Consider the following 25,466-nt stretch of genomic DNA (forward strand, 5'->3'; position numbering starts at 1 on the left):
ACATTTTAATTACATTTTGAAGAAAAATCCATTAAATGTTTTACGTTTTCCTCAATAACTTCAGAGCATATTATCACAAGAAAAATTGATTCTTACTCATTTTTTACTCATTTGGATTTCATTAAATATACCCTTTAGCGGTACCAGTGATCTTCAGAGAACACCGTTGCACCTAGAATTACCGAACAGGCAATGTGATTATATCTGGGATTGTAGATGATCAAAAAAGAAAGACCTTTACAAAATTTTAATTAGATATTGATTATAAATCAACCGAAATTTTTGTGTTTCCCTGAATAACTTCTGAACATATTATCAAACAAGAATCAATCTTTTTTTTTCTTCTTCCTATTTCATAAAGTAAACTTTTCAATCATATCAGTTTTATTTTCGTATATGCCGGCGTCCTGGCATAGGGGTAGCGCGTCTTCCCCGTGATCTGGGCGTCCCGGGTTCGAGTCCCGGTTTGGGCATGGTTGTTCTATCTGTGAGATGTGTGAATGTGCCCTCCTGTAAAAAGGGGTTGTGCAAGCGAATGAATGATGCGTGAGTGGCAAAGTCGTACTCTTGGCCCTAGTTGGCGCTGCTATAAAAAATAAGAGACGTTCCCCCTCAGGCTTAAATCGCTGTCTTCGTAACAGCGGGCTTGTCAGTGGCAAGTGCCATAAGAAACAAACAAACAATTTTCGTATATTTTTTCCCTCTAATTTAAATGTATTTTAAATACTTTTATGTAAATTTTATAATAATAATACTTGACACTTTCTACTTCCTCGATTTTGCTCAAGCATTTTGCTATAACATATTATTATTTAAAAATAAAACAAAGATAGACTAATTAATCCTAATTCATTATAATGCTACAGTATTTCGGACTTCAGATTCGAAGCTCCTTTAAATGTTTCATTCACTCCTTTTAAATTTTGTACATTTATTTTATTGACAGAAATATGACTAGTTGAAGAATGTTAAGACTTCTGAAAGTTTTTTTTTTATAAAATTAAATTTTTCGTAAAAAATTGAAATATTTTTATACCAATTAATTCACCTCAAATAATATCTACTGGATTCGAATGTATTTTATTCCATATTGAATGCAGAAAAGGTTAAAAAAGAGAGAGAGAAAGCCTTGTCAGAGACACATTTTTAGTATTTTTGTTCGTTTATTTTTATTATTCAGACATTTACCGTCTGATCCATCCAGTGAAATAATTTATTGCATACAGAATAAACTGAGATAAAGGAATTGGCATATCCATCATTTATGTTTATTTGAGAGAAACATAGTAATAAAACAAATCAACTCAGAAGCAACAAGATTTCAAAGACACGATTCAATAAATAAACTAGCAGGAGTATTCTCCCGAAAACTTTCTCGCGATAAAATTGTAATCCCGAGAACACCTTGCATAGCAATGACGTACAACATTTACGAAATATGAACCTTTCTCGCGAATTTAGCATTTTTACTAAATCTACCATGTCATCTTTGGCGAGCATTTTGGCGATGAATCCCTGGCATGCGGTTAGTATCCGAAAATCGAATTTGTGTTTTAGATCTGTTTCCCCTTCACCGGATCGAAACAAAAATTTGACTCAAAAACTACTCTGAGAGTCACAAAATCACTAAGAAATTTGATATATACAAATCATTGCGTCTTTGAGTTATCATGTTTATATATTTCTGAAAATACAGACAGACAGACGGTGAGTCCCTTGTTGGAATTGGTTCAAAATTTGAAAAGTGTATAGGCTGCTGAAAATGCTGAGGATTGAGGTTTATCTATCTAGCTCTCTTTGGTTTGTATTTATCGTGTTAATTTATATTCGGACAGGCGGACAGACACAATCATTCAACCATCACGATTGATCTGTGCAACACTTTCTTGCATACATTCTAATAAAGGTGTAATTCGACAGAAGGCCTTGCTTGACTTTGGTGTACAGTAATAACAAAACATTAACCTTTGGTGTGACTTTAGCATTTTTACTGATTCTATCGTGTCATTCTTGGCGAGTTATTTGGCGAGATTAACCAAGGTATGTGATATATAATCGTATTTGTGTATCGTTTTTTTTTCGCAACCGATCGAAACAAAAATTTGTTTCAAAACTACACTTGTGTCACAAAATCTTATACCAAATTTGATGTATTTAAATAATTCAGTTTTTGTGTTCTCGCCTTTACATATTTCTAAAAGTACAGACCGACAGACAGTAAAACCTTGTTAGATTTAAATCAAAATTCAATGAGTATTCCTACTTTAGATGTTAATTCTTCATAAAAAAAAAAATTGTATCCATCTAGCTCTCGTTGTTTTGTAGTTGTCGTGTTAACTTATTTTCGAACAGCCGGACAGACAGACTTCCTCTGAACGTATTTGGCTCATAATCTGAAAGAAATCTACAAATTTGGTATAAAGACCGCACACCAAATTTCATCTGTCAAACTCAAGGCGTTTTTCAGTTATCTTTGTCGCAGACAGAACAGACATTTTCCGAAAATTGGGTTTTTAGAAGTCATGGGGATTTGAAACGTGGAGATTTATCAAAATCTCAAGTTCGAATTTTTTGACGATTACTATACTTTATCTATACGTTGTATACGAGAAAGCAAAAAATAAATAAATAAATAATAATAAATAAAATTTAAAAAAAAGGACTAAGCATATTAAAACCTTTTAAAGTCCCTTATTTGGAAAGATAATTCACAATTTCGTTTATCTGGCCTGATTGAAAATTTTACTAAATGTAATTCAATGTCTCTGATTGTCCCAAATTTTACCTAATGGCAAAAATCTTATATTTAAGAAGACTATTTAATATATTTTAAAAGATTTGGTTTTAAAGAAATAAAATAATTATTGATCTCAAGCAAAAAAAAAAAAGAAAAAAAAGTCAATTTGGAATTCTCTTTTCCAACTTTCGCTATTCATTTAAAGTAGCCAATTCCAGAAGATCAAATTTTAGAGTTCATCCCAATTTTAACTTAAATTTTCTAACAATCCCAATTTTTTTCTAATTAAATTATCAATATTAAAAAAAAATACTTTGAATTTTAACGAAATAGTTTCAGCATAATTCTTTTACAGAATTTTTTTCTCAATAAAGATCTGGGTCACTGTAATGTAACCTTTAACGATAAGGATCATGCAAATTCTAACAACTTAAAGTGAAGAATTTCAGTTAAATAGACATTCGAAAAAATCCCAATTTCGAATTCTTTGATCGAAATTCACAAAATGTCCCAAATTTGAATTAAACATCCTTGTTTGTCCCGATTTTCATTAGTAGTAAATATTTCATGCAAAAAAAAAAAAAAAAAAAAAAAAATCTTAATTTTAAAACCAATGAGAGTAATTTCTCCAAAACTTTTTCGTTTATATTTTGTAATAATAGATCTGTTCCCGTGCCACCCGCACTTCATAACGGATTTTGGGCAAAGGGATGAATTCAACCAACGCTCCGATTTTTATTTTCAGTGTCCCATGCAGCGTTGTAGTATAATAAAGGAAACCGGAACTTGTGAATTAAATGCATGGCATTGGCGAACAATCGTTCACTCTTTTAGCGTGCATATGGTACTTTTTCTGAATCTAACGTGTGATTGTGGTTTTTTAAACCAAATCGTTGATGCGGTTAATATATAATTATCTGAAAACCATAAGTGTTTTGGTTCCTTTTTTCCCCCAACTCATTTGACAGGGAACTTTGTCGTCAAAAATCAAATGTCATTTGTTTAAGTCATTGTGATTTCGAATGTATAGACAGATAGATGGCAATTCTTTGAGAGATTTAATTCCAAATTTATTTCATCGGAATTCATATTTATTGACTGAATCTATGAACAGAATTTTATATCTGTATAGTTCTTCACGTTTGTAGTTACCGTGTTTTATTGTGGGAGAATAGCCGGATAGACCGACTCCCTGTGAATAGATTTCGTTTGAAATTTCATAGAATCTGATTTAGTTTAGTTTAGTTATATTAAAGTCCCGTTCTAAAGCAACACTAAGGCTGTTTTGGGACGGACCTCGTCATTTTAAACCGCGGTCAGATGGCGAGGACGACACCTAAGCTGGCACCCCCCTCTCCACAACACATCACACCAGCGGGAGGACGTTTGGCCCTGATGGATTTAGTGTGCAACAGCCCCCTTACAAGACGATTCTTCGGGGAGAATTAGGTCTTGAACCTGAAATCCTACAGTTCACGAGCCGAGACTTTACCAACAACTAGGCAACCGCGATCCCATAGAAATCTGGAAATTTGGTGTTCCCCATATACCCAATTTCATCCTGCTAGCTTAAAGCATTTTTAATGAATGTGTTGTTGTTGCTACTTATGGCACTATACGAGCCCGCTGATGAATTGTCAGCGATTTAAGCCGAATGCGTAATAGCTTCTGAAGGCCACGGCCTGTTAGCACAGAAGTCTGTCTTCTATGTCGTATGAAGATGACACACGCATTCTTTTGCACAAGCCCTTTTTACACGGGGAGGGGGGGGGTCTTTCACACACATTACAGATAGAACACAGGGTAGAGAGTCACCAGGACTCGAACGTGGGACGCCCAGATCACGGGGAAGACCCCCTAAGCCAGGTCGCCGGCTAATTAATGTAATCACAGGAAGAAGAAAAAAAAATGTGTTTTTCGGACTGAAGCGTGAAAGTTTATTGAAATCCCGTGTTTGAAACTTTTTGAAAATTAAAATATTTTTTTCTTTATATAACTTCATGTACGAGAAAAAATTAACATTGTATATTCCCCTATCCTAGCCTAAGCTTTATAAAGTGTACAGTTATCGTAATTTATGTGGATTAATCAGCGTGAAAGCAAAATAATTGTAGCAAATATGTCTGATATCCTATTTTATATTTTCCATTTTTTTTTTTTTTTTGAAAATGTTAATAATGATATGTTTTATTCTTTTGGAATGTAATACATTTTATTAATTTTTATATATTAATATATATATTTTAGAATTTTTGCAATGTTTTCCTATTTCTCCGCTTTAACCACGAACTCGAATTGAAGTTTTAAAAATTTGGTAATTCGAACTGCAATTGCATTTTATTCAAGAGCCCTTTACGAGAGTTAAAGTTAATTATGAGATCAAATTAACTGGCCGAATAGAGGAAAAAAATAGGGAAAATGTCCAAAGAGACTTTAACTCATGAAACCAATGAGTTCTTTTCCACAAACGACTTTTTTTAAAAGAAATGAAAAAAAAAACAAAAAAAACAGCCTTTTTATTCAATATTTTTTTTTCTCTTACATTTCTTAAAATTCTAAATCCTAACCCGAACGGGCATCCATCATAACTTTTAAACTTATAAGCCATAATTACAGGGTGGTTATAATTAAACTTCCCCTATAAACAGCCTCCTACAACGCAAACGGGCGAACGGATGGCAAACGAAATTTGGTATATAGACAATACACGAGATGCGCTCATGGGATTTCGAAACAAAACAGTCAAGGGATTCATTAAAAAATACAAATCCTCCTATCCTAAACAAGAGCTTTAAGGAAGCAGTAAGTAAAATCTTATTTTTCATAATCAACAACTGTTTAAGAGATACATAAATATAATAATTGCACGAGTAAGGAAGTCTTAAAAATATTCCATACTTCCATTCAATCAGCGCCTTCTATATTTCATCAAGACCGAAAATAAACCCTCTGGAGTTTCTTAGACAAAGCAAATCTCCGGGAAGCCCTTTTTCCATCAAAACTTTCAAAACTTAAAATTGTTAATCGATTTTTATTTAACCTTTCTGTTAGTAGTTTTAAGTAGAAAATTTTGACATACTGAAATAGCAAAAAAATTAGTTGAAACTAACTCACTTCCTAAAATGCCCGTTTCAAAATATCGCGTATTCGCATATTACAAAAAAAAAAAAAAAAAAAAAAAAATGAAATTTAAAAATAAATCTTAGCAAACTAATTAACAAAATTGGCAAACTTTTTTTAACACAGTCAAAATAATATTTAAAATAAGATCGGACTTTTTTTAAAAAAATTATAAAGCACCATAAATTTGTTTAGAATTATAAAATAACAGAATATAAAATATGCAGAAGTAGCTAATTAAAAATGTCCTAGCAGGATGTTCCAAAATTAATTTAAACGGTACTTGATTTTAATTTGAATAAGTTCGATCGGACGGTCTTTACAATTAAATGAAATTAGAATATTAAAAAATTCTCAAAATACCGAAAACAAAATTTTTTTTGAGGACTCGGGACCCTAAAATAATTGCTAATTTAATAACTCAATTCTGCGATTCTTAAAAAACTTTCTTCATTTAGAAAGGCACAGACAGCCCATTCCATTCATAACTATTGTCTTTAATTCATAAGCGTAAATAAAATTACTACAAACTGTTTAAATATTTGCAATTAAGTCAAACACATCTCAGACGCCTACCTTTCCACTGCATAACCCTATAGGTTCAAAAACGACCGCCCTAAATATAAATAAGTATACGTATAGAAGGAAAAAAAAAACTGAACTGCTGCAACTAGACACCCCGCGGAGAAAATGGGTCCGCCCAAAACTCACGAACGCATCCTAGAGCCAAAACGAGATGAAGACCCCCGCGTTCGCAGCGCCCTCTACCGTCCCGGTCGATTCCGCCGCTGCCTGCAACCCGAAACGAGATGATACTACAAAATCGGACTTAGTCAAAATATGCAGTGTCTTCTTCCCTGTATTGCGCGACAACCCCAACCTTGACTGGCATTCGACTGGAAATGCTGCTGCAACTCCACTACAGGCACTGCTCGACTGAAAGGGGACTCGAACACCCCTGTGGGGCGGTTACGGAGCGGAATCGTTTGGTTCAGCAGCGAGTGCATAAGGTGTGCAAAGTGACAACTGGGTAATGGGAGACAAGTTTGACAAGTCGGAGCGAAAGTTGTTGCAAGAAGAGCGTGGCAGCTGTTTTCCCATCAACTTTTCTGCTTGTCCTTGATTGGTTGTTTGTGTTTTTTTGCCTCGATTTCATTGGGCCACTCTCGAGAAACTAGTTTCCGGAAGCACTGGAATGTGTATTAAATTAATTGTTGCCACCAGTGAGGAGAAATAATTTATATCTCGTAATTGGCAGACGATTTCTGGTTTTATAGAATAGGAAAAGAAAAAGTAATTTAATGGAAATAATATTTTAAAAAAGATAGTAAAAATAATCAACCATACATAACAAGAAAAAAAATAAATACACTTTTTTTTTGGTTATCGGCACAAATGTTTAAAACTTAAGAACAAGCAATAAATAATAAAATAAACTTTATCTTATATGAAAATTGTATTGATTCCAATACGAACATAAACGACAAAAAAAATATTTTGACAAATTATTAAGAAATAAAATAGTTCGACAAACTGAAACAAACAGAATTTCAATATATTCTTGAAAATTTTCTGTTGAAGAATTTTAATTAATTTGACACTTGAAATAAAGGACGAAAGAATACAGGGAAATACCCATCTTATATGTTCAAGATTTAAGATCAAGATTTAAGGAAATTTTCAAGTATATCAACAGTATAAATGGTAAGTATTTTTTTTTTATCATTATTATTTTCATTTGAAAGATACATTTGCTGTGCTAATCAAATAGAACTAGAATTTTAATTTGAAAACGATTTTTTTTTTTTAATAAAGCCTTAAAGTTATATTCAGTTTTAGTTTCAGAACTTTTTTACCAGTGAAAATAATTATGTTGTGAAAGAAATAGCTTATATAAATGCATTGTATCAATTGAATATGACAAAATTATTTTATTAGATTATCAATGTTTTAATTACAAAAGAAATTTTATATCAATTAATTTTAAAACAATTCATCCATTATTTATTGCCTGTTTAATATCGTCTGACTCCGTAATAAGATCTTTCATAGGTCTGTATACGTCTTCAATTATAAATTAATTGTGTTGCGGTATTAGAAGCACCTTTATTAATTGTTAAACATTTTAAGCAATTAGAGTTTGTTATTTATTTATAAAAAGGAAAAAAAAGCATTTCTGCCTATTTTTTTTTTTTTTTTTTTCCTAAATTATTCGATTTCATTTGTACGGACGATTATTTTAACTTTCATTCTTAGCGTTTATTGCAATTAACAAAAATGAATTGCGTTTTATATGATTAAAATCACATCACACCTTAGCAATGCGTCTTGTCTAAAATAAATTTTATATAATTGCTGTTTTTTTGTTTTTTGCTTTTTTGTTGTTAGACCTTTTTTAAAGGAAATGAATTATTATTTGTATGAGTAAATAGACTTTATATTAAGACTGCACGTCTCGTTTACGTCAAACCTATTTATGCATTCTGATTTTTTTTATTGGACCACGATAAATTCACGTTTGCATTCGTGTTTATGCATATAAAATACATTAATCTTAAGGAAAACTTCAATAATTGACTTCTGCTGCATGTTAATGAAAAATTTTGCGATATATCAAAGGTGTTTAGGTAAAGTTTCATGTGAATAGAATTTTTATATCATTATCTCTTAGTTTTTAAATAATAAATACCTTTGTCATCTATTTTTTTTAATTTTAAAATAAGGAAGAAAAAATAGCCTTTGCGAATATTTTCATGTTTAGAAAGATGCTAATTTTTGAGTGAATGGAGGAAAAAAAAATATTTTAACTAAATTTTAAAATTTTTTATTTGTTCTCAGAATAGTTTCATTATTACTTCTGTTACAATTCAAATATTTTATTGATTTGTTATAACGGCAAACGGGAAATTGTTAAATAATTAAAATCTCCAGACGTCCCGGGTTGGAATTTAACCCTGTTTTCAAAGTAAATGTCTCGAATTGCACCGTCTTTTCGTGGAAAATTTTAAGTTAATGTGTTTTCTTCTTACTTTTAGAATTCTGTATTCATAATCTCTATTTTATATTAAAATATTTTTATATAAAAATTGTTTTTTCATGTTTTCTTTAAAATTGGTATAAACAGGTATTTCTATAAACATATAGATGACTTTATATTTATAAAAAAAGTACTAAAACGTGGTTATCTGTACCGTATGTTATTATTTATCAGTTCTTTTAATATGCAGTATAATTAGTTTAAAATATTTATTTATCTATTTTAGATTTAATTGAATTTATTCTCTTATTCTTATTCGAAAATTCATTATATGATTTTCTATTGTGGAATTCAGGTTTCTCTTGCTCTAGTTTATTGTAATTTGATTTATTGAAGAAATATAAGTTTATGCTTGGAGTAGGTTTTTGTTGCAAAGTTTTTTTTCAGAAATAAAAATTTATAAATAAATTTAAATATATTTTTCTTTTGCATTAATTTTAATCCATACAGTGACAATTGGATACAATGGTGATAAATATAGTTATTGAATTAGGTAACTTTTTAGGCAAAAATATATTTGTTTCAACAAGATTTAAGCTTAATTATTAAAACGCTCGAAAAATTTTATTTCGCTATTAGGTGAAGTTTGCCTTGATTATTTTTTCGCAATATGATTTTTTTTGATAAATTTTTGGGTTGGCATATTTTTGATAAATTTCGTAATTAGAAAATCATTAAAATTCTTCTATAAAGCAGATGGTTGATTTAGATATATCGTTTGGCTTGTAGTAATCTGTTATGTTGTAGAAACTCATTAAGAAAATGTTTGCAAAATTTTCACTAGATATTTAATTAAAAATTAGTCAGAATATTAGCATTTTTTTCTTTGTAATTTCAGAGCAATAATAATTCTTAATTCTTATAGCACATTAAAATTCAAACAATTAGCGACTTTGTCAATTTTATTTCCGTTTAAAATATTTTTAATTTATTATATTTTTAAAAATCTATTTATAACACAATTTTTCAATTGTGCTTTTTATTGTTGATAAAAATTAAATACTAGTTTGAATTGCTTTACGAAATCCGAATTAATTTTTACGTTTCATCATTTTTTTTATTAACTTACTGCTGCCAATGTTAATATTACAATTAAACAAAATTTGCTTTTATCGTACATCCACTTTTCTATTTTAATATTATGATAAAAATGATTGCTTTCGTTAAAAAATGATTAAAAAATTATTTTATTCGACATCAACGTATCAATATTAATGTTATCAAGGGGAAAAAAAATTTCGTTTGACATAAAATTCAAAATAGGATTTTCGTTTTCGCTTATATAATGTTTTTAGAGTGACGCTCTTATTGTAAACGATGTCATATAAACATCTTTGCTTACAAAATGCAACGGCTGACGCAATTAAGCCAAACGAAAAAGTAACGAATGAATCAAGTCTGAAACAACGTCAGGCAGCAATGCTTTCACATAAAAGTTGCAATTTTGTTTTTCACTTTCTTACTGCCAATCAAACAAAATTATAAAAGAAATATGACGAAATTCTTTACAATATAAAGTAACTCTAATAAATTAAATATAAACTAAAGTAATAAATCTAATAAACTAAATTCATTAAGCACACACACACACACACACACACACACACACACACATATATATATATATATATTCTTTTACACTTTTGGTTGTTTTATTTTTAAACGATAAAAAATATCATTGGGCTTTTGCTCTATTTTTGCCCTCAATAAATCTTGAATAAGAATTTTTTTATGATTCATTTGGAACACATATAATCTTTAATGATAAAAAATATTAATCCACTTAACGAATTTTATTTCTAATAAAATGATATCGGTCTAGACTTTGTCTTATTACATAAATGGAACATGTATTGCGCAAATCTTTTCAATCGGGTCCTTTCAGTTCAGTCCCCTGAAGCACCTTTCACAACGTAACAGGTGCCATTCCATTCCAAAAGCGTGTTCCTTGTCCGGCTGACCCAGTCTTTTAAAAAGATTGATTGACTGTTGCAACCGGTCAAAACTCTCTCCCTGGAATCCTATTTTTCCCACTGGGCGAAGAGGCATTGACTGTTCCGGTAGACTGATGCGTTTCTGACTTAATTTCCGCTCGGGTGGGGGTCGTGGAAACCGTTCGGGTTGAAAGGGCTTCCTCGTTCGTTCTACGGATGCCCACTCGTCTAAATCGTCTGCATTCATCAGGGAATTACCTCTTCCCTTACTCGGTGCATTTCTGAAAAGTCACGTCGAAAATGACTTTGCCCTCATACTAATCATAAAGGGTTGAATATCGGCAGAATTCTAAGAAAGCATGAAAGGAAGAACAAAAGATTCTAATAATAACCCTGCCTACGAGTTGTTAAAGCGGTGGGTGTGCGTATGCATAGAAATTTGCGCCAACCCCAATTTTCCTGAAAGAAAGTGCGATGTAACCTGAATATTAAACACTTTCACTCACGCTTAATTGTTGCTAATGACCATCAGGGGTAAATCTCATGACTTGGTTACTATTTGACTTTGATTTCCTGTTCTACCAGGGTTGACGATTCTTTTCATGAAATTTTATATCTTGTGGAATCTTTTGGCGAAAACTTAAAATTGATGACGGTTTTAGGAATGTGTAGGCTTAGGCTGCGCTTCGTAAGATATCCTTCTTTAGGCTCAATTTAATTTTATGCTTCTGTACTTTTTTCACTTAAATAACAAGTTTATTATTTATTTTTGTTTATTTTTTATTTAGGCAGTTTTGTAAAAATGTAATGCTTTTACTTATATACTATGACGCATGAAAGTGAGACATTCATTTTTGTATCTAATATTATTTTAGATGCTTTATGTTTATAAATACTACAATAACTAAGTGAACACACTGAAGCATATAGAAAACAAATAAACGAATAAAGTATTCTGAATAAATACTGTCCTTATACTTTTATAAATTATAGATTTTGTATTGTTAGCAAATTTAAATTTTCTTTGCAAAGCTAAATTTAAAATTACTCTATAATTATTTTTTTAATTCGACCTAACTGAAGGAACCCTTTAATAAAGTGTTTGTAGGTACTTAGTTACCTAGCCCGCCTAACCTGAAATCTGTCATCGAATCAACTCAGAAGGTGCGACAGTATAATACTTAATGGCACGATCCTTGCTAAAAATTTTAATATTATTCAGTAATACACTGATAACATAGGAAAATTATTTGAATCAAGTGTATCAAATTCAAATGATAGCGCCAGCTAAATAAACGAAATCTGAACTTATATGCGCCAGAAAATAAGAAATAATTAAATTTTGGGAGAAACTAAGGCCTTTTTCAAAAGCCAGTATATCATGTTTTTAAATTTACTTTTTATCTTAAATCAGTACATATTAATTTCATTCTAAAACGTCCTCTTATTTCTTGGTCAAATTCCTACTGTTTTATTTAATTAATTCTACACGGGCTCTAAAAAACTGATGACTTCTGCATTTCCCACTTTCAGAGTGAAGAGATAAATTCCCTTATGCTTGCAACATTCGTTTAAAGTTACTTAAGATTCTATAAACCTAAATGATTACCTAAATATACGCTTGTCAAAAAAAAATCCCTATCAAAATCACTTAGTAAAATTACAACATCACTGAAAATTTCTATCTTTTACTTTTGTGTCTCGATATAGACTGCCATATCTCTTATCGTTTTTTATCTGTACAAATTATGCCTCCCGGGAAGAACTAAATCGAAATTAAAATTCCAAAGGTTCTATTCGGCTATATAATGTTAAAATATGTTTACAATTTTCCTAAGAGATTGTTTTTGATGTTTCAGCGGAAAGTCAAAGGACGGATTTTCCGTAACAATGTTGTTGTGCTTACTGGTCGAAGACCTAGATGCGCATGGTTTAAATCAATGTTCATTATCAAATTCATATTTTAAATGCATAATAATTAATTCAGCCTGAAGAACGTTCGTCATATCAGAAATCTTTATTTTTATTTTATATAAAATACGCGCGGTGAAAATTGAGGCAAAACTTACCTGTAAGTCATCAAAATCTTGAGGTAAAAAAAACTGAACCGATATTTTTATGAATTTCTATTTTTAAGACTTCTCTGAGTTCCTTCCCCCCCCCCCCCATCCCAAAAAATAACCACCATATTGTGTTACACACACTATGGAAAAAAGGCAAGGATCGCACCGTAAGTTATCACTTATCCTACTTGCATCTGTCTTCAATCGAAAGAATGCAGAAAATCTGCTGATCCCGACTTCGCATTAACCCGTGAGCACTCGCGCCCATTTTCGAACACGAGAACTCGCGCCGGGTATCTCATACCCTAATTCATTTCTGCTATTTAAATATTAATTAATACTGTTTATAAGCAAACCTTAGGTAGTTAAATATTACAAAACAATGCATTTAAGAATTTAAGTGAATTTAATAATAATTACTTACATGTTTAGAGACAATTTTTACAAATTACATACTGATGCTCTACACAGAGACTCCTTTCACATTTTTGGCACATAAACCTTGATTTTCTGTCTTTATTACATGGACAAAATGCACATCGTTTATAGTTTCCTTTGAGCTTTTTTGCAGGCGGTTCACTATTAGTAAATCCCAATTCCTTAGAAATGCTTGGATTTGTTATTATTCCTTGAGGCTTACGGTTTCTGTGTTGTTCTGAAAGAGCGAGTCCCAGTGTTTTCAGAAGCGACATTTCTTGAATAAGGTGTATTACCTAGAAGCTTACTAATTATATTCCTTGAAGGCTTCCTAACATTTTGCCGATATTTTGTCTTTTCCCATTTTGTTACTTTATCTTTACCTATATAACAATCTGTTGTTGACAGTGAACATTCATCTTCTATTTCTGTCTCAATTTCAGTGGAAGAATCGTGATCGCTGCAGTATTTTTCATCATTTCACTATCGTCAGAAAACGGTTCATCGTCACTAGAAAGTTTCTATAAGATGTCGTAACTATTCACTTTCTTCCTCGTAATTCATATAGCGCGTCATACTGCACTAAACTAAGAGACAGAAATGGAAACGTTTGACGAACACGAGGACTCGCATGGGTATGACATGCCCCCAACCCCTCTTTCACAAAATCTATTTTTAGAACAGAACTGGTTTTTCCCCTAATGAAAGAATGTGGCCTTGGATGCAGCTACATGAAATTCTGGCCTAATCCGAAAAACAGGAAGTAACAAAAACGCTGAATGAAAATGGATCGGGCATGTCATACCCGGTGCGAGTGCTCGCGGGTTAAGTCTGCAATTCCTATATAACGGTCACCATATTTGTTAGCAATTTACGAGATATTTTGGAAAATGTCACTCCCGCTTGTTTAAGAATAGTAATGCCAGGAGGATTATCTTTGACCACGGCGCCTTGTCTTCTATAAATCCGCCCCCTTTTTCGTTTGAATTAACCCCTTCTTTTAACCTTTCATTTATTGATTGCTGCGCGAACTTTAATAAAATTCCGTAAGAGTAAGATGATTCAGACAATTAAGTATTTTTTGTGTCTTTATTTTATAAATTATTTATTGTTATTACTTTATTTTATTGTTCTTTATTAAAAACTCTTTATTAAAACCTCTTTATTATTAATCTTAAAAAAGAAACAATAAAATCATTTCTTATTAATGTCTCTGAAACGCATTGACTACAATCGAATTTCTATTTAACGATATCTCATCGTCCCAATTAAAATTTTCGTTATAATTTGTAAATTAAGTTGTAAAAACGAGAATAAAAACAATCAAACAAGTTCTGAAACTTACCTATACAATTTATTGAACTTTAACATATATCCTGAACAGTAAAATGTTTCTTATTCTACCACTTATAGTTTATTAAAAATAATATTTTGTCATATAAATTTTTTTATATTTTTTGTGGAAATTTAAACATGTGATTTGTAGCAATTTCTTAAAATTGTTTTTTTAAGTGTTTATCAAATAATAATTTATAATCCTTTTTATCAAATAATATTGCCATTTCATTCTCCTGTAACTTCATTATTTTCTTCATCACTTGCTGCAGTGTATTAATTCCATTTTTTTAACTCTTTGCAAATTACCATGTTTTTTTGAGAGATGCAGTATTCACAATGCAATCGCCAACCTCGAGAAGGTTCGACAGCCTTTACCATGCTCATCAACTCCCATATTTTTCAGAAGCTGCCATTTTTCACAGCAGCCAATTTGGTTGATTTTATTGGAAATTCAGCAAATGAAAAATCGTGGACGCTATGGGAAAAAAAGCAAAGAAAAAAAAGAAACAAATAAATAAAAATGTGAAAAAAATAATTAAAAAATATTTATTTTTAAACTTTCTGACTTAATATTGAGAGTAAAAAAACATGCAAATGTCGTTCAATTTTTAATATACTAAAAAACTTCTTTAATGGTGAAACATGAAAACATTCGTATTGTTCTCCCATTTAAGATTTGATTATAATTTTTTTTTTTTTTGGAATCTTACTATTAACAAATATTTGTTTTATCATCGATATCTTAATGAATTACGAATTTTCGGGGCAAAAAGTACTGATGGAATTATGCAAAGCCATTTATCTGTCCATCAACCATTTATCTTTAAACATAATAAACTTAATGGCTGAAAATCGTAAGTGATTCTTTTACTAAAATGCATATCATAATTATCAGTTATAAAAAGTTCTCTCTAAATTCAAAATCGATTTTGATCAGTCTGTTATGAAAGTACTTAAAACAGAATTCGATTAAGAAACATTTCTGAATGTGCTATTTAAATTAAATGACATTTTTCGACATTTTTGCTTTCTTTATTTATTTAGGAATATTCCAAACGATAATATTCATTGAATAAAAATATTCAATTAAAGACTCATTTAAATACAGATAATTTGATTAATTATTATTTTTTTTACAATAGTTACATGGTGTATATGCTGGTTTTCAAATACAAATGATTGGCGAATAATTTAAGCAATGGCTAAAGCAATATTGTTTATGGAATTAAATTATTCTAATAATAGTTCATTTTAAATATAAACAAATCATTAATTACATTTTATTTCAACAATAATATGAGATGCTTATTGATTTGGAACAGATTTAATCTGAAAAAATAGTGCAGGCGATATTATTCATTCAATAAATTATTCGAATCGCAGTTAAGTTCATGTATTAAAAATTTTATTAATCAAATTGTAATACAAGTGTTAATATTTTATTATTTATTAGATAATAATATTTAATTAAAAATTAAGAAATTAAGAGGAAAAAGATTTATTAGTAGCTTGAAGAACCCAAACGATTTCTCTTTTGGCTTGATTTATAAAAGAAACATCTGCAAGATAACTCAGATGGAAAAAGTAAAAGAGTTTCAAGTGCCAAAAATTCTTGGCAATCTTGTGGCATCATTACGAAAAACTTTAAACGAGTTTACGTATCTCTGAAAGGTTTTTAACGAAACCTCAGCTAAAAATAGCATCCTAGAGTTATTTTATCTCTGATATTATAAGTTATAAATTGTGTTCACATTTCTTAATCGATGTTTGTTTTTTGACAAAAAGATTTCTAAATACATACTCTGATATTTGATGTCATTCTCAAAATAGCAAATGAATGAATTGTTTTAATACGTAATGTGGAATATTTTTACGTAAATATAAAAGGTTATTTTTAAATAAAAATATTTCTGTTTTCGTAGCTTCTCTTTTTTGATGAAATATAGGCAGAATTCGTTTAATTTATTTTGTACAATGGAAGTCTAATTGTAAAATTGCGAACCAACTTTAAAATGCACAATATGTAGTATAATTTGATTTCTAAACATTACAGGAAAAAAAATTTATGTGTATTTTTTTCTTGAAATTCCTATAAAGTATTATAATTTTCTGAAAGAAATTAAAATTAAATAATTAAGGAAAGTGCTAGATTAATATTTAAAAAAGAAATGTTTTAAGAATCATTACAATCTATAAAGTATGCTTTTTTAATAATTATAAATCAGATTATTTGTCATATTTGTGTTAGAATAATATTTACACAAACTAAATTTCTTGTTCTTTAATTTAATCTTTCATACATTATTTCTTAAAGATAACATCAATTAGCATAAATAGATCTGAAAATGTTTCCTTGAAGAAATAATCAAAATATTAAAAAAAAAGAAAAATTTTGATTATAAAAATCAGTAGTATTGAACCGGAAATGGATGAAAGTTAATTTTCATTTTTTAGAATTAGTTTACTTCAATAAAACAGAGATTTTTTTAAAAAATATTTATTCTATTGATTTTAATATAGCAAATGGTTTTTAGCTTTGAAACTAAAATATTGGATGTAGTATATTAAAATCATTTATATGAATGAATTGTTAAAATTATCAAAACTGCATCTTCCATTAAAATTTATACTATATAAATTACAGATAGATGACGCTGTTTGATGAAATAGCATTGGTACTTGCTGAAATTTAGAGGCGAACATTCCAATGGTCAGCATATGAATCAATGATTAATTTGTTGTTGTTGTTTATAATGGCACTTACCATGGACAAGCTCGATGACGAAGTCAACTATTTTAAGCCAAGGGAGCGTCTCTTGTTTTTAGTAGCACCAACTAGGGCCAAGAGTACGTCTTAGCTACTCACGCATCTCATTCGCTTGCACAACACCTTTTTACACGGAGGCCCATTCACACCTCTCACAGATAGAATAGATGAAGAACAACCATGCTCGAACCGGGACTCGAACCCAGGACTCCCAGGCCACTGGGAAAACACGCTACCCCTATGCCAGGACGTCGGCTAATGATTAATTTAAAGACATTTATCCGATCGAATTTAATTAGCACGAGTGACTACTTCTACAGACTCATCAGTTTTATAGACATGAATTGCGCTTTTCTTTAAGTAAAAACTCTCAGTATATTTTTGATTTTCTCCTTTTTAGCAAAACTATTAAAAGAATTCATTAAATATTTAGAATATTGAAATGCTTGAAAACCAAAATAGAAACGGAAACAATAATTTTTGTTATAAGAAAAAACATTTATACTCGCATGTCTATCTTTATAAGGACAAATTAAATTAAAAGCCTTTTGATGCGAAGTATATAAATAAATAATCTGTATCGTTATCTTTCATTTCAATCACATTGACTTTTGGCCTCGAATACATTTCTATGAATTAATGATAGTAATCTAAATTTAATATTTCATTAATGTGAAAATAAGTTTATGCGAATCTATTCATTATTCTAAGCGTATTAAAGTGAATGTAATAAATCAATTTGTAAGAGAACATTCACCCAAATGTTAATTAAAATATAACGAAACTGCTATTTTTATACAAGAATGCGATATAGTGTTATTTCAGAAATATATATATAATTCATTATTCTAACGAGGCAGATGATTATTTATGTTATATCAGTTTCCGATTTCAAACGCAAAATTTTATATAAACGTTAAAAATAATTTAATAGGGTTTTTTTATACAGATATTGGCAATTTCTGTATTTATGTTACTATGACACTTTTAAAGGAAACACGATTTTTTTTCTTGCATCTCATTATTTTATATATATTGTATTTTATCAATTACTATTTCCTATTTTGCTACTAGAACGGTAGAATTGCGTGGGAATATAACAGTATGTCAAGATAATTAAAACACCTATGTAAAATTATTCGCAGTTATTTTATCAACTGGAATGGATCTACCCAATGTTCTTGGGATTAAATCCATTTCATATACAATATTTTTAACGGAAATCGACTTTTGTATAAAATATTAATACATTCAAATCCTTTTATAGTATAAATGTCTACATTTAATTAAAATTAGAATATTTTTGAAGCAGCCGATTTTAAAAACTATTGACAGCTCATTTTCTCCATAAACTGTTAATATTTATTATATAAGCAATTTAAATTTTTTTCATAAATATCAAAGTATTAAAAAGATCATCATCCTTTCAATGGTTGACTGAATTTTTAAATACAATTACCCAATAAAAGTATTTTTTTAAAAATAATGATACAATATTTTAAAGAATGGAAAAAATAATTTTTGTTAATTTGTAATTAATTGAGTCATTAATTAATTTTTGTTTTTTTATAAGTTTATAGCATTTTTTTTCTCATGCCTTATATAATAAGTTGAGCAAATTTTGGCTGAATTTTGCCAACTTATTAAGGAAGACATATGAAACAGGCTTACATTCATGGATATAAATATTTTTTTATTTATATTTCGATTGAAGACTTTTAACATTTAACCTTAAGCTAGAAAATATTTCATAAATGACTCTGTTTTAGTTGAAATTATTTTAATTAATTGGTTTATTATGAATTTGACCTTTTTTAAAAACTTCGTTACTTGAATATGATGTAAAATCAATTACTTAACCATAGCTTCATACATTAACCTTTATTTAGCACAATTTCTTGGTAGGAACATGTGTTTTCATTGGCTTTTTTGGAAGAACTACGACTTTAAATGTTTTACATGAATATTTTAACATTCTTCCTGCATAGATTTCTGGTATTAATAAAATAAATTTATAGGAATCAAAGAAATTTAATTTATTTAGTTAATATATATATTTCTAAGAACACGTATATCTATCTATATATCTAACTATATGTTACTTTCTAAGCAATTACACCCAAAAACGTTTTCACTTCAACTTTTCACCATTTATCTATTTAAATCTTAACAATGATTTTACTTTCTCATAGAAGTAGTATTAAGGAAGTATAATAATCGCCAAGAAAAAAAAGATCAAACGCGAGATTTTGACGAATCTACACATTTCATATCTTCCTGAGTTCGAAAAACAAATTGGAAAATTTCCGTTCGTCTGCCTGTTTGTGGCAAAGACAACTCAAAAACTCTTGGAGCTAGGCAGCTGAAATTTGGTATATGGACATTACAACAAATTTTCAGATTTCTATCAAATTTTAAGTAAAATCTGTTTAGAGGAAGTCCGTCTGTACAGTTGTTCGAATAAGTTAACGCGATAACAACAAAACGAAGAGAACTAAGTAGATAAAATTCAGGACACAGATTTAACATCTATAGCGCATGCACCTTTCATATTTTGAGCCAAATCCAATGACAGGTTGATTGTCTGTCGGTCTGTACTTTCAGAAGCATGTAAACACGCGATAATTCGAAAACGCAGTGACTTAAACATGTCAAATTTGGTATGAGATTTTGCAATTGCAAGTGTAGTTTTGTATCAAATTTTTATTTCAATCGGTTGAGAAAATTGTGTCTAAAGCACATATTCGATTTTCGGGTACTATTAACGCATGCCAGAGATTCATCGCCAAATGACTCGCCAAGGTAGACACCATAGAATCAGTAAAAATGTTAAAATCATTTTACGCCAATTCTATGTAAGGCGTTCACTGACATGCCAAGTTTATTATATTAAATGCGAGAAAATTTTGAGGAGACCATTTTCGTTGGTTTCTTCCCTAATTTATTGCCGAATTCATTTAGGGAATTTATTTTAATTCACTTTATGCAGTTTTTGTGATTTCTAAACTATATGATAGGCGTAATTGCACAGAATTTGACTTGGTAGCGCGTTCACGTAGCTGTGACGTCACATCCTTTTTATGATTCGTTTCTCTTTCTCCTCCTACATTGCAAAATTAAATTAGCATGACACAATAGGCTGAATCATTTGATCATTTGCATGTTTTATTTTCCTTCACAAATGGCGGCAAATTTTTGTTTAAAGAAATTCAACAACTTGTATTTTAAATAAGAAGTAGGAAAATAAGAATACAATATTGTATTAATTACTTGCAAAATTATATTATAAATAATTTTCAGCTATTTAATATTGAATTTACGGATCAAAGATGATTTTTTGCTATAATGATATTTATAGGCTCGACGTAAAAAAAATTAATATGTATGATACAATATGAACAGTGAAAAAACGTGGTCAAAACTCAAAAAGAGTTTTTCGAAATTTCATTTCTCTTTTTTAATTAGTTTGATCTATATTTTAGTGTTTTTCATTTTTAATTTCATATGATATTGCACCACCTTAAATATCAACTTTTCATTAATTTCAATTTTTTTCTTCTAAAAACAATTACAATCTCATATTATGTAAATTCATTTCCTTTTCTTTTCTTTTTCAATTTTCTCATATACGAAGTATAAAGAAAACACTACATTCATAAAAAAAAAAATATATATAATTTCAGTTTTTGACGAATGTCTCTTTTTCAGACTTTTCTGAGTTCGAAAAACATATTTTTCTAACTATACTTATTTATCTGTTAACGTGATAACACATAAACACTTTGAGCTAGACGGATGAAATTTGGTATATGAGTTAACGGTTAAGGCTGTAGATTTTTATCAAATCTTGAATGAAAATCATTTATAAAATGTCTATCTGACCAATCACAAATGAAGTCGGCAACTCCAAATTGCAAAGCGATTGATAGATAAAATATGATACTTAACTTTAGTATCCATGTGATAATAGATGTTAGCTATGAGAATTATGTTCAAAGTACTCATTAGACTTTTACTGAATAACTAATCGACATGTTTGTATTTTTCTTCAGTAACTTAGGAGCCTCTAATTGCACAGAAACCATTCTTGCGCCACTTTGAAATAAAAAAAAAAAAAAAACTTATTAATGATTCCAATATTCCGTTACTAATTTTTCTAAATTTATTAAATTTTTCAAAATAATTAATTATATTTTATAAAAATTTAAAACACATTTTTTGGTGCACATTTCCACTTACGTAATTAAGAGAATTTTAAAAAATAATTATATAAAAACAAATGGATTAAGCATGTAAAACATTATTATGATACATTGTAATATAAGTTAGAAACTTCTTTAAAATTTTTTTAAGATTTCTTTTTTCTTATATTCAATAAAAAATGCAGTATCTTTAAATGCCACTGAAATACATTTTAGTATGAGTATGAAAATTTATTGACGAAATTTTAATTGCAAAACTACGATACATTTGCAAATTTTTGTTTCGTTTCTACATTATCTATACAGTTCAAAATTAATATTTCAAATCGATACAATGTTACGTTTTTTCTCCATAAATTATTTATTTTTATCGGCGATAAATTATGTATCTTAAAATAACTAACTACCAGTTTGATTTATTTTAATATCATTTTTACTTGTTTCATTCGGCTTTTTTACATCCATTTTTACAATAAAGTCTAAAAATACTTAAACTTCCAAAACAGTTCAACAACCTTTCACTTTTTGCATCAAAATTTCTTGAACACAAAATTAAAGACTTGAATTTCTACTCGAAAAAGAAGAAGAACCTCTGAGAGAGTAATTACCAGTTCGCCGGGAAGTAATTATTGTTAGGCGAAGTATTTTGTCTCTCTGCCTGTTGAAAATAGACTTGTCAGCCTTTCCTAACAATCAGATACTTTATTTTTCTTGTATTCTATTTACTGCATCGCTAGTTGTCATTGTGATTTGTTACTCGCAGATTACATGAAGATTAACTTCGGAATACAATGTAAGACTTTTTACAATTTTGTAGGATATTTTTTGTTGTTGTTGTTCGTTTAATGTGCAGACTTAGATTAAACCTCAGAACGGTTAAAGAATATTTGTTATTTTTTAGAACATAAATAAAATCTTAAAAATTTTGCTCTGTGTTCTTTATTGATATTCTAAATGCCAAGAATATAATTAGAATTATATACATTAAACTTTAGAATAGAATTTCTAATATTCTAATGCATTAATGCAGATTGTTGCGGAAGCTATTGTGATATCTTATTCTCAAATTACATATAGATTAAGATCGAAATATGATGTCATGTTTTAAAATTTTTATGGATATTTTTCTTTCGTTGAATGTAAATTAGGTTAAACCTGAGAAAGGTTGAAGAATATTTGTTATTTTTTTAAAACATATATATTATCTTAGAAATTTGGTCAGAGTTCTTCACTGATATTCTAGATGCCAACAATGTTCTTAGAATTATATACATTAAATTTCATAATAGGATATCAAATATTCTAATAAGTGAAGACCGATTATATCGGAATCATAAATATCTTTTGATTAATTAATTTTTAAATGATTAATGCATTTTTACTGCTTGATTAACTTTCTCTCGATTATATATTCGTTATTCTTTTCTATATATTCTGAAAGGAATTTTTTTGAAATTATAAATTTGGAATAGATTAACGTTCAGACTGCTCGAATGCAAACTTTTCAACGGCAGGTGACCGAAAAGTTTTATTTATTTTTTTCCCCCTGAGGAGAGAGAAAAAAAAGCAAAACCACCTTGTCACATTTCATGTTCCTTGATTGTTTGTTTACCTCTTGACTGTTTCTGAACTTCCTTTTTTTTTAAAGTTATATCTCATTTGGTAAGATCGTAAAAATTCAAGATCAAACCATAGTATGGATTGTATAGTATTACACGATTTTAACAATTACAACTGTATAATATTGGAGAATATTGAATAATATAGTATCACAATATTGTGTGGCATACTGTGATACTTGGGAATGCTGCAGCTAAAGATTGAGTGAGGCATCTTTGCAAATGAACAAAATCATTAATGACTTCGAAAACACAATTAACTTGATATTTACAACCCGGAAGAAAACTTTAAATGAGAGTTTACAACCCTGAAGAAAATTTAAGATGAGTATTTACAATCTTGAAGAAAATTTAAGATGAGTATTTACAATCTTGAAGAAAATTTAAGATGAGTATTTACAATCTTGAAGAAAATTTAAGATGACATATACAATCTTAGAAGAAAATTGAAGATGAACATTTATAACCTTGAAGGAAATTCAAGATGAGCATTTACAACCCTGAAGAAAATTGAAGATTAGTATTTATGACCTTGAAGAAAATTTAAGATAAGCATATACAACCTTAGAAGAAAATTTAAGATGAGCATTTACTACCCTGAAGAAAATTTAAGATGAGTATTTACAATCTTGAAGAAAATTTAAGATGAGTATTTACAATCTTGAAGAAAATTTAAGATGACATATACAATCTTAGAAGAAAATTGAAGATGAACATTTATAACCTTGAAGGAAATTCAAGATGAGCATTTACAACCCTGAAGAAAATTGAAGATTAGTATTTATGACCTTGAAGAAAATTTAAATGAGCATTTATAACCTTGAAGAAAATTTAAGATAAGCATATACAATCTTAGAAGAAAATTTAAGATGAGCATTTACTACCCTGAAGGAAATTTAAGATGAGCATTTATAATCTTGAAGAAAATTGAAGGTGAGCATTTATAACCCTGAAGAAAATTTAAAATGAGCAATTAAACCCGTGAAATACCGACGTCCTGGCCTAGGGGTAGCGTATCTTTCGCGTGATTTGGGCTTCCCGGATTCGAGTTCTGGTCCGGGCATGTTTGTTCTTTACTCTATGTTCTTTCTGTGAGGTGTGTGAAAAAGAGGTTCTGCAGTCGAGTAGTGTGAGTGTCGTCTTCATATGAGCTAGAAGTCAGACTTCTGCCCTCGCGTGCTCAGGAGTCTTTACCCTCAGAAGCTGCACTCCATTTTCTTTGTAACTTGCGTTATTTTTTGGATCAGCTTCTAACATTAAAATGCTATATAACATAAATATATAATTGGCATCCGAAGTTATATCGTTCTCAATAGTTATAAAACATTTTTTTTTGTTCTCTGTCATAAGTTAATAATTATATGATATATATATATATATATATATATATATATATATATATATATATATATATATATATATATATATATATATATATTTGTTATATAGCTTAATTGTTATTTGACATAGTTTCTTATGACGATAGTTTTTTTACCAATTAAATTTATTGTGTCACATTAGACATTCATAGTTCCAAAACACGAGCACCGAATAATTTGGAAAATGTTAGGTTGTCGCATCTATCTATTATTATACACAATTTAATCTCTATAAAAAAACAAATTATAACCAATAAAAATTTAGCTAAGACAGAATGGCAACAAACTATATCGATCCATAGCACTCTCATTCTCATGTGCATTTCTTCTTATTCACTTCATACATTCGCTCCATTTATATGTAATTTTTAAAAAAACGTCCGAATAAATATTTATTCCAAAAAATTATATGGATATGTAGTAAATCTTTATTGTCATTTTTTATGTCTATTTAACTCTTAGACCATGTTATCTATTATGACATTTTATCTGTTCGCAAACTGGAAACTTAATATAAAGACAAAATAAAGTTTAAGTGTTCTAGCTATATAATTTTACTAAAATATTTAGAAGATTAGTTATTCATTAATATAGATCTAGCATTTTCTCATGAAATAAAGCAATGATATAAAATATTGCATTATTTATATAAATAAAAAGGTAATAACAGTAATTAATTAAGTTGATTAATTTTGTACCTGATATAAATCCGAAATACTGGTTAGTTTCCTTCAAATGTTTCTTTAAAATGCTATAAAGCATAATGAATCTTTCAAACAAGATTTCATCATAATTAATAATTTTTTAGTAATTAAAAACCCAGTTTCCATAAAAATTATGTTGCTTAAAAATT

The 25,466-nt window shown here is 29.1% G+C and overlaps 1 protein-coding gene across 2 annotated transcripts in view; it reads left to right on the forward strand.

Annotated features, from left to right (window-relative positions):
* The first annotated feature begins 6,649 nt into the window (after positions 1 to 6,649).
* Positions 6,650 to 25,466, forward strand: part of LOC129975033 (adenylate cyclase type 3-like) — a 376,283-nt gene continuing 357,466 nt past the window's right edge. The window contains exon 1 of one of the 2 annotated variants that reach the window (XM_056087897.1): positions 6,650 to 7,561. The gene's annotated coding sequence lies outside the window, so the exon portion shown is untranslated. The remainder of the gene's footprint in view (positions 7,562 to 25,466) is intronic. The other variant, XM_056087899.1, reaches the window with a different exon arrangement.

The sequence above is a fragment of the Argiope bruennichi genome, chromosome 7 (genome assembly GCF_947563725.1).
Source record: "Argiope bruennichi chromosome 7, qqArgBrue1.1, whole genome shotgun sequence".
Taxonomy (NCBI): domain Eukaryota; kingdom Metazoa; phylum Arthropoda; class Arachnida; order Araneae; family Araneidae; genus Argiope; species Argiope bruennichi.